At 47.0% G+C, this 15,006-nt stretch overlaps 1 protein-coding gene across 1 annotated transcript in view; it reads right to left on the bottom strand.

Annotated features, from left to right (window-relative positions):
• Positions 1-15,006, bottom strand: part of LOC144136507 (uncharacterized) — a 74,096-nt gene that overhangs the window by 27,490 nt on the left and 31,600 nt on the right. The gene's annotated exons all lie outside the window — the stretch shown is intronic.

The raw sequence follows: 15,006 nt of genomic DNA, 5'->3' as shown, positions 1-15,006 counted from the left end.
TTTAAAATAAAAACAGAAATGAAGATAAACGTAATAAAAGATAAAAATAAGTAGATGGCCTACTGGCGAAATGGAAAAAACCCGCCTTCTAGAAAGTTCCATGCTTTCGCATTCCTCCACGCAAGCAGGCTTAAGTGCCCTCAGAATTTTTATTTATTTATTTATTTATTTATTTATTTATTTATTTATTTATTTATTTATTTTAACTACGGAGCTTTCACAGAGCGGTCTGCGAACTTACCAAGCATCCTACTGTAGCGCTATGGTCTGGTCGATCGCTTCGAACAAGTCTGAAAAAATAAATAAATAAAAGCGGTCGCCCATTTGTGCAACACTGTGTGTGTGTGGCAAGTCTACCCGATTATTGCAACAGCCGTTGCCGGAACGGGAGGAACGCGAGGATGAGGCACTCGTTGAGGGCGCACTCTGCAACCCACGGGCCGGGCCGTGAGGAGAGGGGAGCGATCCGGCGAAGGCGATGATGCCACTGATCGGATGCAGATTCCAGGGCGACAGAGTCACGAGGCGCGTGGTTTAGTTTTGACTCAAACCTGACACATTGGATCGATATCGGGTCGCAGCAAAGGCAACGCCGGCCGGACTCTCCGTAAAGATAGCTTTCACTTCGTGGCGTTATCAGCACGCGACTTTGGGGCAAGACGGAAACTGTTGTGTCTTCTCCATGCCTTGCAACATATTTCGACACATCAGCGAGGAAGCACGCAAGCACACGTGGGGAGCGGTATTTCAACGCTATAGGAAATTATTCGCACTCGCCCGTTGCCCCAGGAAAGCTCGCGGGAAAACGTAGATTCCTCCAGCTTTGTTGAGTGGTTTGTAGTAATACGGTGCACTAACGCTCCTTTTTGCTCAGTAGCTCCGCTCCCAGAAATACTGGTAAAAAGCATTCCACTAACGATACCCCGTTGAAAGTGCCGTACCCTCCACCATCTATCAGCTCAAATCTGAACATGCCATCGCATGGGAGTGTCAGCATCCCGTTAAAACACCAAACTTCCACTGTTGGTCTAATGTTTAGGGAAATCCCCCCAAGGTGGTGTTATATAGCTTTACAGAAGGTGTGGAAACTGTATAGCTTTCTTTGTAGCTGTTTGGCTGCGTTTGGTGGATTCCAATGAGTAATTACTCCCTTATTAAAAATCAAATCTACCTAGGGGGAATTACTCTAACATTAGAGAAACCCTGTTCCCCCCTCGAGTTATTGATAAATTCGCTCCCGCCGCACCAAATTCTTGCTGTCCCGGTTGGCTCAGTTGGTAGAGCTACTGCTCCGGCGGTGAAGCTATGGTCCCGGGTTCGAACCCCGGACCAGGACGAATTTTTCTTGAACTACTAAGTTTCTGTGGAAGCTGTACAGCTTTCCTTTGTAGCCGTTTGGATGCGCTTGGGTGGATACCAATGAGTAATTACTCCCTTATTACCAAAATTGCACCCCATCATGACAAGATACGCGTACGCGACTAAGACAGCCAGCAAGTTTCAGCGGACGTATTCGGCAGAGGAATGAACAATGAGACGAACACTGACCGATCTCGCATTATCATACCCTGTTACTCACAATCAATAAAAAAAGTGGATGCTTTCTTCAGTGAGGGCAATTTACTTCTACTAATGACCTGGTGACGCAGCGATGGCGTAGAGGTAGAACATCCGCCTCGCGTGCAAGAGGACCGGGGTTCAAATCCTGGTGCCACGCAATTCTCCACCGGGTTAAAAAAAAAAAAACCCGCGTGTCGATGGAATTGCGCAACCAGGCCTGGAGTGCGGCCTGATCTCGGTGACCAGAACCGACAACGCACTCTCTCACCAGACCAGGATTTGGCCACCCTGGTGTAGTACTTGGCCACAAACTTCTATGATCAAACCAATTAACCCTCGGCCCTCAGTCCCCAGCGGCTGCGGAGCAACTGACCACGGCGGCGGTCAGACGTGTGACGCAGCGGAGGGTGCTAAGAATCTCTGGCTCCGGACAGGCCGCCATTGGAATTTGAACCTGGCAACGTTTAACGCTAGAACTTTAGCTAGTGAGGCTAGCCTAGCAGTGCTGTTAGAGGAACTAGCAGGAATTAAATGGGATGTGATAGGGCTTAGCGAAGTTAGGAGGACAGGTGAGGCGTATACAGTACTAAAGGACGGACACATACTGTGCTATCGCGGGTTAGAGGATAGATAAGAACTAGGTGTGGGATTCCTCAATAATAAAGATATAGCTGGCAACGTAGAGGAGCTCTACAGTATTAACGAGAGGGTAGCAGCTATAGTAATTAGGCTGAATAGGAGGTACAAGCTGAAAGTGGTCCAGGCCTACGCACCCACATCCAGCCATGATGACCAGACCGTTGAAAGTTTCTATGAGGACGTAGAATCAGCAATGAATAAAGTAAAATCGCAGTACACTGTACTGATGGGCGACTTCAATGCGAAGGTGGGCAAGAAGCAGGCTGACGACCACGCGGTAGGTGACTATGGGATAGGCTCTAGAAATAGCAGGGGAGAGTTATTAGTCGAATTCGCGGATAGAAATAATTTACGGATCATGAATACCTTCTTCCACAAACGAGAAAACAGGAAGTGGACCTGGAAGAGCCCCAATGGTGAGATTAAAAATGAAATCGAATTCATACTATGCGCTAAACCTGGCATCATTCAGGATGTGGCCGTCCTCGGAAAGGTGCGCTGTAGCGACCACAGAATGGTAAGGTCTAGACTTAGCTTAGACTTGAAGAGGGAACGGAAGAAGCTAGTGAAGAAGAAGACCATTAACGAGTTAGCCGTAAGAGGGAAAGCACAGGAGTTTAGGATAGCGCTGCAAAACAGATATTCGGCTTTAACTGAGAAAGATGATCTTGATGTTCATTCAATGCACGAAAATCTGACATCAATAATTACGGAGTGCGCAGTAGAAGTAGGCGGTAGGACAGTTCGAAAGGATACCGGGAAGCTATCTCAGGTGACGAAAGATCTGATTAAGAAGCGCCAAAACATGAGGGCATCTAACCCTACCGATAGAATAGAACTAACGGAGCTATCAAAGTTAATAAATAAGCGCAAGGTAGCCGACATAAGGAAGTTTAATATGGAGAGAATCGAGCATCCTATAAAGAACGGAGGTAGCCTAAAAACAGTGAAGAGGAAACTAGGCATAGGTAAAAACCAGATGTATGCATTAAGAGACAAGCAGGGCAATGTCATTAGCAATATGGATAAGATAGTTAACGTAGCCGAAGAGTTCTACACAGACCTGTACAGTAGCCAATGTAATCAGAGCGCTAATGAGAAAGACAACGGTGCACAGCAATGCGTCATCCCGCCAGTAACGAAAGATGAAGTAAAGAAAGCCTTAGAAGCAATGAAAAGGGGAAAAGCAGCTGGGGAGGATCAGGTAACAGCAGATCTGTTGAAGGATGGAGGGGACATCGTGCTAGAAAAACTAGCCACCCTGTATACGCAATACCTTATGACCTCGACTGTACCAGAAGCTTGGTAGAATGCAAATATTATCTTAATTCATAAGAAGGGAGAGGCCAAGGACTTGAAAAATTACAGGCCGATCAGCTTACTATCCGTTGCCTACAAAGTATTTACTAAGGTAATCGCTAATAGAGTCCGGGCAACGTTAGACTTTAATCAACCAAATGATCAGGCAGGCTTTCGTAAAGGATATTCCACAATAGATCATATTCACACTATCAATCAGGTGATAGAGAAATGCGCAGAATATAACCAACCTCTATATATAGCTTTCATTGATTACGAGAAAGCATTCGACTCAGTGGAAACCTCAGCAGTGATACAGGCATTGCGTAATCAGGGGGTAGAAGAGCCTTATGTCAAAATACTGGAAGATATATATAGCAACTGCACAGCTACTATAGTCCTCCATAAAGTCAGCAATAAAATTCCAATAAGGAAGGGCGTCAGGGAAGGAGACACGATTTCGCCAATGCTGTTCACCGCGTGTTTACAGGAGGTATTTCGAGGCCTGAATTGGGAACAGTTGGGAATAAGAATAAATGGAGAATACCTAAATAATCTGCGATTTGCTGATGACATTGCCTTGCTGAGTTATTCAGGAGGTGAACTGCAAATCATGATCAATGAGTTAGAGAGGCAGAGCAGATCGATGGGTCTAAAAATTAACTTGCAGAAAACCAAGGTAATGTTCAACAGCCTAGCAAGGGAATAACAGTTCACAATTGGCAGCGAGAGCCTAGAAATTGTGACGGAATACGTCTACTTAGGGCAGGTAGTGACAGCTGATCCGGATCATGAGAGGGAGATAACTAGAAGGATAAGAATGGGGTGGAGCGCATATGGCAAATTCTCGCAGATCACGAGTGGCAGTTTACCAATTTCCCTCAAGAGGAAAGTGTACAACAGCTTAATCTTACCGGTACTCACCTACGGGTCAGAAACGTGGAGGCTAACGAAAAGAGTTCAGCTTAGGTTAAGGACAACGCAACGAGCCATGGAAAGAAAAATGATAGGTGTAACGTTAAGAGATCGGAAGCGGGCAGAGTGGGTGAGGGAACAAACACGGGTTAATGACATCCTAGTCGAAATCAAGAGAAAGAAATGGGCTTGGGCAGGGCATGTAATGCGAAGGCAAGATAACCGCTGGTCCTTAAGGGTAACGGAGTGGATTCCAAGAGAAAGTAAGCGTAGCAGGGGGCGGCAGAAGGTTAGGTGGGCGGATGAGATTAAGAAGTTTGCAGGCAAAGGGTGGATGCAGCTGGCAAAGGATAGGGTTAATTGGAGAGACATGGGAGAGGCCTTTGCCCTGCAGTGGGTGTAGTAAGGCTAATGATGATGATGATGATGATGATGATGAATGACCTGCCATGCAAGCCAAAGTATAGGGGCTGTTGTTATAGCCCTTTCAACTAAGGTATAGTACTAGCTACAGCTCCATTCTAAGAAGCAGAATCCGTCAATAGCATGCAAGCTTACGCTTGCGCAGACGCACAAAGCTGCACATCGCATGGCAGTGTCCTGAAAGAATTTTAGAAGATGGCGGGAAGCATCCATCTTTATTGTCCGCTCCCCACGCGGATAAAGATTGTCTCGCAGAGAACTGTGGTTTTTGACTATTGTGCGTGCTTGTGCGCACGGTAACAGAGAGATCGCCTCTCAGTAATTTTGGAGCCACAGTAATATTTAAAAAGCTAGCTATGCCGTATTAGTTAACCAGCCTACTAGTTAGCACGTCTTAGCAGTATTCTGATGTACTACACCACTGAGTATGCTATGCCGAAAAAAGCGCTTTTCTAACTCAGAAAGCCCATTTTTAAGACTATATAAGTTCTTAGGTGAAACATCCTGTATATGCTCTCATGATGCTCGATGGTCTGGGAAGCTCGATCAAAATGCAGAAGGCAGCAGCTCACACAAGCGTAGCAGTTTGCTGACAGTCTCGTTATCTCTCTTGTTCATTACTGCCAAATCATGGAGAAAAGTTCGTGGAATGCAGTTTCGAGGAAAAATAATTATTTCTCTGCGGTCAGGCAAACTACTTAACTGAAGAGCCTGAAAGGCTGATGATGTTCTATCGGCTTGGAGAAATACCATATGCATGATTAGGTATAGCAATGCTGCGCCGAATTTTTGTTTTCGGTAACCTGTCTTCCTCTTTTGTTCATCATTTTGCATGTAAGGATATAATTAGGTACCCCGCTCCCCCTGCTTCTCTTGATAGAGAACTGGCAGCAAGTGCGCGGTGCAGTACCGCAGACAGTCAGTCATAATCCTATAATAAACCAAACTCTGTTGAACTTTAGCTGGCACGTAATTCCTCTTGTCAGGCTTAAGGCCGTCGAGGCCTCAAAAGACATATACTATCGCTTCGCTGCAGGCACATGACTTCGTCTTAAGCTTACGAGACAGTTGCCTTGCGTTCCATGGCTCGAAAAGCGTGCGCGCGTGCTCAGGTGTCTGCAATGCGCACCTCACAAGCTCAAGTGCGTGCATTGTGAAACCACGAGTTGCTCGGGCTTGTTAGCTGTCGCGTGACTCCCGTCCCACTTGTCCAAGTTCCCATTCCTCCCCCTCTTCTCCGCTTTTCTTTTCCGAATACTTTTGCTGGCAGTACAGCCCGCCTTGTTCGCAGGTAGCCCGAGAGATACCGCGATTGCCACTAGAGGGTCTCGCCTCGCCCCCCTATTTTTAAAACGGCCCTCAGAGTGCTAACAAAGCCCGGTCCTCGCCGGCCAACGACACTGCATGGGCGGCGGTATCAGCGCGCGGACTGCCGACTAGACACGCTTTCGCAGCCAGGCAAACACGCAACGCACGTGCTATTCCGCGTGCTTGCGCCTTCCCTGGAAGGGCCAGATGGCGACGTGGCGCTAGCAGCGACTGCGAAGATAAAAGTCGAGGAAGGAAAAAAGAAACAGCAGTACGCGAAAGGCGAGCTGCGTCGAAAGTGAAACTTCAGCGTCCTCTAGCGGTTTTCCCTGCGCGGTGATGATAGCGATCGATGGCGGAAGTGTAGCGGGCGCCTTGTGTGGACAGGCGCTTGCACAATGCATGGGCTGACAGTGCCGTCGTTCTTAACGTTAAAGCCCTTGAGCCCAATTACCCGAGAAATTAAGTCGCTTATCGTTTCGAATATAAAACAATGAAATAACTAGCAGGGTAAAGGTTAGGGTAATAGATCACTCTCGCGCGTCCGGAAGGGTGCCGTACGACCGACAGTAATTTTCGAACGAGGAGCGGAGCCGTCGTTCACTAATAGCAAGCGCGACTTGCGGCATCGCTTTCCCGAATGGCCTCGATCGCAACCAGAGCTTGTTACCGGCAGCGAGAAGCTGGATGTAGGACAAGCTTCGCGACACTGCGGTTTGTGACACGGGGTCACAAGACTGGAAAATCGAGCAGTGCGCGACCGTCCTGCGAATCTCGCTTATCGACCAATGCGACCATTTGTGACTGTCGCTTTTCAGCCAATACTGCCGCACAATTTTCGCAACTGATTATTAAGTATGAATGCGCCGCAAGGCTTACCCGTTTCGTACGAGGTAACCGCTGAGGCCGGCTCTGTGAATCTATAGCGCTCATCAAGCGTTTTCGACAAGGTGAACGATGTGAGATTTTTTTTTAATTCGAGATGTTTGCCATTAGGCATAACGCATACTACGCGCTCAACCTGGCATCGTTCACGATGTGGCCGTCCTCGGAAAGGTGCGCTGTAGCGACCACAGAATGGTAAGGTCTCGAATTAGCTAAGACTTGAAGAGGGAACGGAAGAAGCTAGTGAAGAGGAAGTCCATTAACGAGTTAGCAGTAAGAGGGAAAATAGAAGAATTCAGGATATCGCTGCAAAACACATATTCGGCTTTAACTGAGCAAGACGATCTTGATGTTCATAGAATGAACGATAATCTCACAGCCATCGTTACGGAATGCGCAGTAGAAGTAGGCTGTAGGACAGTTCGACAGGATACCGGAAAGCTATTTCAGGTGACGAAAGATCTGATTAAGAAACGCCAAAGCATGAGGGCGTCTAACCCTACCGACAGAATAGAAATGACAGAGCTATCAAAGTTAATAAATAAGCGCAAGGTAGCTGAGATAAGGAAGTTTAATGTGGAGAGAATCAAGCATGCTCTAAAGAACGGGCGTAGCCTAAAAGCGGTGAAGAGGAAACTAGGCATATATAAAAACCAGATATATGCGTTAAGAGACAAGGAGGGCAACGTCATTAGCAATATGGATAAGATAGTTAAAGTAGCCGAAGAGCTCTACACAAATCTATACAGTAGCCAATGTAATCAGAACGTTATTAGAGACAGTAGCGCACAGCAATCCGTCATCCCGCCCGTAACGAAAGAGAAAATAAAGAAAGCCTTGGGAGCAATGCAAAGGGGAAAAGCAGCTGGTGAGGATCAGGTAACAGCAGATCTCTTGAAAGACGGAGGGGAGATTCTGCTAGAAAAACTAGCCACCCTGTATACGCAATGCCTTATCACCTCGACCGTATACCAGAAGCTTGGAAGAATGCAAACAGTATCATATATAGTTCATAAGAAGGGAGACGTCAAAGACTTTAAAAATTACAGACCGATCAGCTTACTGTCCGTTGCCTACAAGGTATTTACTAAGGTAATCGCTAATAGAGTCAGGGCAGCTTTAGACTGTGACATCTTTAGGCTGTGACGCAGGGCAACACAGTTCCTGTGACATCTTTTAGCCATCTCAATGTTAACTGTAGAGGATCCGATTCGAGCGGCGCCACCAAGATATCCGTTCCACAGGGACATATGTTTGTGTTTGTAGCGCTGGCCTCCTCGGCGCGACAGGCACGTAAAATAACGGATATCAGTTTCACCGCTCCTCGGCTCTTCGACTGTTGTCACGTTTTTGGCGCTTAGTGCTCTCACGCGCGTCTGTCGATGAGGACGCATCTCGCGCCCTCATATTAACTGTTAGGAAATTCAGGAAATAAACCATGATTTTTTTAGCTTTATTTACTACTGTCAATGCGAAGTTTCCCTGCCTAAACTTCCTGTAGTTGTGACCCGTCCATGCAACGAAGCGCAACTGGGAGCAGAGCAGTACCCCGCAAGTCCGCACGGGGCGCCACCTAACGGGGTTCATGTCCCCGCGGCGTGCCGTAACTTGTTCGGTACGCCTCGCGCTAACCCCCCCTCCCAATTAAAGAAATGCAGTTGTTCCACTCTCATACGGGGAGATGCAACAATTCCAAAATCAGAAGGAGAAGAAGCTCTGACCATCCACATTGTCATGTGTACAATCGCTATTACATCCCCCCCCCCCCCTCCCAGTGAGGTGGTAATCTCAGAAGAACAAAAGGAACTGCTATTTATAAATCCTTCCTCTAAAAGCTTGATAACTACCCTGATAAAATAATATTTAGCAGGCAATAATATACAATCACCTATGTGATGATGCCTAGCTACATTTTGCCATATACGAGCGTAGCCCCTATAGTTCGCATATTTACTGCACGCCTGTGCTAAACCTCTTCAATGAGAGACGCCATAGTCGAAGGCTCCGGATTAATTTCGACCGGTTCTTTAACGTGTTCTGACATCGCCCTGCGCACGGTCCTTTTCGCATTTTGCCTCCACCAGAATGCGGCCGTCGAGGCCGGAATTCCATCTTGCGTCCTCACCTCAGCAGCTGAACGGTATAACCACTGAGCCACCGCTGCGGCTGCACAAATAATAGTCAACTATACTCCGTTACAATCAAAACTGCCGTTTGGGCGAGTTGGTGGGACATGATTCGAAATGACCAGCGCGGAAACAGACGGGGACACGAGCAGAAAAAACACTGACGACAGGTCCCCGTCTGTTTCCGCGCTGGTCATTTAAAATCATACTCCGTTACATACATCCAGGTGCAATGCTATGACAGGTACGGTTGTAGTCCGCACGGGAAAATAAAGGGAGGCGTGTTACTCCGCGCTTGTTTTGTGTCCGAGCAGTCTACGGCACGAGAAAGCGACAGCGTGTTGTCAGCAATAAGCGTGTCATTAATCAAGCTCATGACAAATCTGTCATGTAATAAGCCTGCAGCGAAGAATTTACTGCGTTTCGTTTACCCCAAGGAACGCACTACTTTTTGGTCGCGAATGCAGGCAGCGCAAACAAGAGCGCTAGCTTTGACAGCGTTGCACCTGATATATGAAACGGAGTATAATTCCGGAAGTGAGACAGTGTTGATAGAGTGCAAGGCTAAATACAGAAGGGGAGATTGATCTAACCGATGGTAGCCCTTCCACATGTCTGAATGCATCCCTTCGGCTCCTTGCCCAATCAGCCTGCATCGCACACCGCTCAAAGCTCCGATAGGTGCTGAAGGCAAACTGTCGGCGTGAGTCGTCGGAAAAACCATATCTCCTGCTCCGGGTAAAGTGTACAAGGCGAGGCTGTCGGCTGAGCGTGCGAAACGCGAGAGCGGCCGCAGAGAGGCGCCGGAGTTTGCAGTTTGCGTCGCGCTCACACGGCACCTCTTCGGCACCGGCGCCGGAGGCCCTTGAGGTTGGGCCCCCGTATCGCTTCGACTGGCTTCGCGTCAAGCGAATGCGGCCTGTAATCTCGCGACTGCCCGTCTAGCCCCGCCCACGTCGCCTCCACAGTGTCCCTCATTCTGCGGGTCAATGCTTCTTCCCGGCACAAGCCTTTCAGCGGAAATGCGGTTCGTCGCAAGGTGCCAAGCCTGAGGCCATTTAGCGAGATATCGATTGAATGCGCGTTTCAACAAATCGCGTTGGGCTGTTCTTTGTTTGCTAGGTTTGCTGTCGTCTGAAGATTCAAGGAAGTTGAGCAACAGAAATATATCGTAGCGCGGCTGTGTTCCCTGAATTTGCCTCGCTCGCGTTATTTATCTATCTCTTGCTTAATTACTTTTGATAAAACCTTCAGGGCAAAAAAGGCGCTGAAGAGGGGCGTTGACTACAGGTAAAAACAAAACGCCGTAGCAAAACGGCTGCGGTTCCAGCGCTAAAATGCGCTGAATATCTGGCGAGAAAAACGTATTTGGACCAAAGAATGCTAAAATGTAATTCGTCACGTGGCGCCAAGTTTGATGCTTGAAGTTTCGTTTATTTCATGTAGCAGGTTACAAGTTACAAAAACTAGAATACAGAGGGAGGAAAATTGAAAACTGAAAATTGAAAATTGGTTTTTGGGGAAAGGAAATGGCGCAGTATCTGTCTCATATATCGTTGGACACCTGAACCGCGCCGTAAGGGAAGGGATAAAGGAGGTACTAAGAAAAGTAAGGAAGAAAGAGGTGCCGCAGTGGAGGGCTCCGGGATAATTTCGACCATCTGGGGATCTTTAACGTGCACTGACATTGCACACCACACGGGTGCCTTTGCGTTTCGCCTCCATCGAAACGCAGCCGCCGCGGTCGGGTTCGAACCCGGGTACCCCGGATCAGTAGCCGAGCGCACTAACAGAAGGAGTAATAATAATAATTGGTTTTGGGGGGAAAGGAAATGGCGCAGTATCTGTCTCATATATCGTTGGACACCTGAACCGCGCCGTAAGGGAAGGTATAAAGGAGGGAGTGAAAGAAGAAAGGAAGAAGAGGTGCCGTAGTGGAGGGCTCCGGATTAATTTCGACCACCTGGGGATCTTTAACGTGCGCGAAAATGTATTTTTTGATGAACACAAGTTCTGCGATGTGGGGCTTCTCACCCAATCAAATTTCGATGCAGACACAAGTGTAAGAGCAGCGCTTGTATTGCACACACAGTATTCGTGCCAACCTTATGATTATGGTCAATGCAGTGAAACAAGTGATGTGGTCAGGGGGATGAACGAAGTGTACGAGAGGGAACATCATTGTTAGCGATATGTGAAGCGAAATGTGAGCAATTCATTAATGAATCCGCCTTCAAAAAATTAATCTGCAGTTATGGTGACGGAAAAAATAAAGTAGTAATAAAGTGCCATGCGAAAACCTTTCGAGAAGTCTTTAAATATACAGTAAAAAAAAACGTGATGGTCCTGCATGGAGAATAGTTTATCAGTGAGATGTACAATTAGGTTTTTACATCAAGATGACTTACTGGAAGCATGCAATGTCAACTATTGTTTTGTACTAGCAGAGTGCGAGGAGTCAGGAGCGGAAAGTATTGGTTTTCAAAGGAAAATTACGGGGTGATCAGACATCTGACGCGACAATTCTGCGAAAGCAGTTGCATGTACCCTCGATGACTACTTTAGTGTTTTTACCCTACTTTTACTTTAAGACGAGGCTTCATACACGCGGCAGAATTTTTCTGCACAGTGAAGGTGGGCGGTGGTGAATTGAATGTGTCTGTGGGTGGGAGGGCAACCCCCATAAGTAGGGGAATGGGGTGGACAAGTGGCAGGTGAGTGGTGCTTCTGAACGGCAGCTGGTCTTGCCAATGCCTTTTTGAAATCGACTTAGCCTTCGCACCAACAGAACAGCAAGTTGTACTTGGATAATTTCTGACGTCAGCATTGCTCAATTTTGTACAGTTTAGTCCAAATGCATATTTTCTACATAAGCATGCAATAAGCATGAAGCACAAAGATCAGAACAAGAGGTACTTTCACTTTCGAATCTCTTAGGCCTTCAATAATACTATTTAAACTTAGACAACCATAAACTGCTACAAATGTAAGCATGCTCACTATGGTAGCCTGTTATTAGTATTACGTTCTATGTTTTCTGGAAGTAAAAAAGTATTATGATTTTATGTTTCCGTTTTTTTCCAGGGTATTAGAGAAAAGCTAATTTAACTGTACATGAACTCTGAAGCTGGAATGACTCTCTACTGCATTACTTTCGCCTCTTTGACATTTTCTGTGGAAGGAACGAGCTCATTTGGAAAGCGGGTGCATGCAGGGTTTCAGAGTGAGGTGTAAGGGTAGACATTGGTGGTCTTCAGAGGGGACGCCCTATCATGAGTGCATCGGATAAGCGAGCGGGATAATATAAATGACTAGAAGCGCATTTGCCGGGCACATCCAGACCACAAACATCGAGGCACTGATAAGCCTGAGACGGAAAGCTCTCAAAGCCTCGAAGTTATGGAGCCTCGGAAAGAAGAGAAGATGCGTGAAATAGGTAGCAGGTGCCCACTGTTATAGTAGATGGCGAGGAAGTAATGTAGTCAGTGGCGTCAGGCAATCACAGCGAGGAGGTTGGGAAATCCGAGGGTAGAGAGTGCTTCACTCTGTCTGTCGTCCGTTCTTGCACTGATATCTCAGTCCAGATAAGCAGTGCCAACAAGCCCACTTGTCAATATGGCGACAATGGTCGGGCTATCAAGGGGGAGCTTTTCTTTCCTCACTGGTCTTGATTCTGGCAATGATTATGATACTGCATGGTGATGACGACAGCACCTGCTTCCCTTAAAACCTCCTGCATTTATTGCCTGGAAGGTTAAGTGGTTGGAGCTTCGACCCTTTGTGCCGCGGTTGACGTTGTTAGATATGGGGCTTCAATCCCATAGCAGGCCACCAGTGTTGGGAGATTTCGCTTCGATCCCACCGCTGCCACCAGTTGTTAGATGCGGGCCCCTGGTTCGCCTGGACCATCTCTCGCCAAAGGTCGAGGTCCACGGGCTCCGGATCGGGAGACTGCTGCTACGGGGTGTCGAAGAGACGAGATGTGCTTCAAAGTGGAGAAGAGACTTAAAGGGTTTATTTACATATTTACAGAGTTCGAAAAAGTCAATCGGGAGCTGCAGACTCCCGATCCGGAACCCGTGGACGTCGGCCTGGCGAGAGAGGGCCCAGGCGAACCAGGGGCCCGCATCTAACAACTGGTGGCCACGGTGGGATCGAAGCCCCACCTCTAACAACTGGTGCCACCAGTTGTTAGAGCATGCAACTAAAGGTGCATATGTCATCGGTCCGATCCGCTGTCGCGAGTCTCAGAAAGCATGCAATTGAAGGTGCATATGTCATAGGTCCGAACCCCTGCCGCCAGCTAACCTCCAACTTGACTAAAACATGTAAGGTAGATGCAAAGAGAAATGCTAGCATACCACCCAGAATTCAGTACGATGAACGGTGTTCAAACTTTTGGCGAATATTTTCTGGAATACTGCCACCGCATTGAGGTCAACCAGTGATGACATCGCTGGGATTTACTCTGCACCTGCGATATCTATTGCTGAAACCAGCGTCGTCGCTTCGGCGGACGCGGTTTTGCGGCGCGCGTCTCTCTATCATTAATTAGTGACGACGTCACCGTATTTCATTTCGTTATTTTCACCTTTACTAATAAACTCATTTTTCCTAATTACACTAACTTCTTAAGTGCTTTTACTACTTAACGGTATGACGAAATCATTCTTCATCACGGTATATAACAGGATTAGTTTATTACTCCTTATCATTAAACTTTTACACATTCATTCATATCGTGTCGTGTGGACAGATTTTGCGGACAAGTTTTGCGAACACAACTGAGCTAAAACGTTCGGCGCTGGTTGACGTTGAACCTCAGTTAAATTTATGTCATATTTCACGATATACTTCACTAGTTATGCCCTTATGTAGTCTCAGCGTTTCGGGAGTTTCTATAACCTTGGTTGTGTAGGTCTTGGTCTGCGTGCTGAAAAAGCCTGTTCCGCAGAGTTGGAACAAGCAAACGAACGAACAAATGACGCTCTGATGACAGTGCAAACCAATGCCGAGCTATTAGCGTTTCAGTGCACCAGAGGCTGTGTAAGGGTAGAAGAGAAAAATTCAGGCAGGTGCTTGCTTCAAAAGAACTGGACGCTGAGTGTCATCATATTGCATAGTGGATAGTCGCACGGAACTGGTATGGAGTAATCAAGCCTACATACGTGAAAAGCTCTCCTTGTTCGCCGAAGGTAGCTTTTTTTTTCTATTTGTCCTCAATGAACAAGATGTGTGCGTTTCCGTTCTTTCATCGTCAGTCTCGATTGATGGGCTTTATCTATGCATCTTGGCTACCATTAAGCTTTCTTTTTTATTTTGATCCTATATCATATTTGCACTGCCTTCTTTTAGAGCTTCTCTACGCCATTACTTATCAGATACAGCCATCGACGTCAATAGAATGAAAAAAAAAAAAACTTTCCTCATTCCCGTTTTTTTTTTCATTCTATTGACGTCGATGGCTGTATCTGATAAGTAATGGCGTAGAGAAGCTCTAAAAGAAGGCAGTGCAAATATGATATAGGATCAAAATAAAAAAGAAAGCATAATGGTAGCCAAGATGCATAGATAAAGCCCATCAATCGAGGCTGACGATGAAAGAACGGAAACGCACACGTCTTGTTCATTGAGGACAGATAGAAAAAAAAAACGGGAATGAGGAAAGTTACCCGCCGCGGTGGCTCAGTGGTTAGGGCGCTCGACTACTGATCCGGAGTTCCCGGGTTCGAACCCGACCGCGGCGGCTGCGTTTTTATGGAGGAAAAACGCTAAGGCGCCCGTGTGCTGTGCGATGTCAGTGCACGTTAAAGATCCCCAGGTGGTCGAAATTATTCCGGAGCCCTCCACT

Source organism: Amblyomma americanum, chromosome 6, assembly GCF_052857255.1.
Source record: "Amblyomma americanum isolate KBUSLIRL-KWMA chromosome 6, ASM5285725v1, whole genome shotgun sequence".
NCBI lineage: Eukaryota > Metazoa > Arthropoda > Arachnida > Ixodida > Ixodidae > Amblyomma > Amblyomma americanum.
This window is presented reverse-complemented; position numbering and strand designations above follow the sequence as displayed.